This window comes from Buceros rhinoceros, unplaced genomic scaffold (genome assembly GCF_000710305.1).
Source record: "Buceros rhinoceros silvestris isolate BGI_N320 unplaced genomic scaffold, ASM71030v1 scaffold23874, whole genome shotgun sequence".
NCBI classification, from domain to species: domain Eukaryota; kingdom Metazoa; phylum Chordata; class Aves; order Bucerotiformes; family Bucerotidae; genus Buceros; species Buceros rhinoceros.
This window is the reverse complement of record NW_010406834.1, coordinates 1-315: the sequence shown is the minus strand read 5'-3', so window position 1 is coordinate 315 and position 315 is coordinate 1.

Here is a 315-nt window from a genome sequence, read left to right as displayed (position 1 = left end):
CAAAGGCAAGATCAAGGGCTTTTCTTTGGGATGAAAACGAAACGTGGCACTTTGATGGCAGCGCGGGGAGCGGCGGCGGCGGCTCCGCAATGCTCCCCTCCCACCCGAGTCCCGGATCAAAATAGCTTTGTGGCTGCTCTCCGTGAAACGAGCATTAATTGGGATCATTAACCGGGGGCTGCGCCGGGAGGCTGGCACGGGGAGGGAGGGGGTGTCTGGCTGCTGCGATGTGGGAATTTAGGGGGCTGGGCTGGCGCGGGTGGGGGCTCAGGCACGGTGTGCCGGGGCTGCCGATGGCGCCGGGCTGGGTTACCA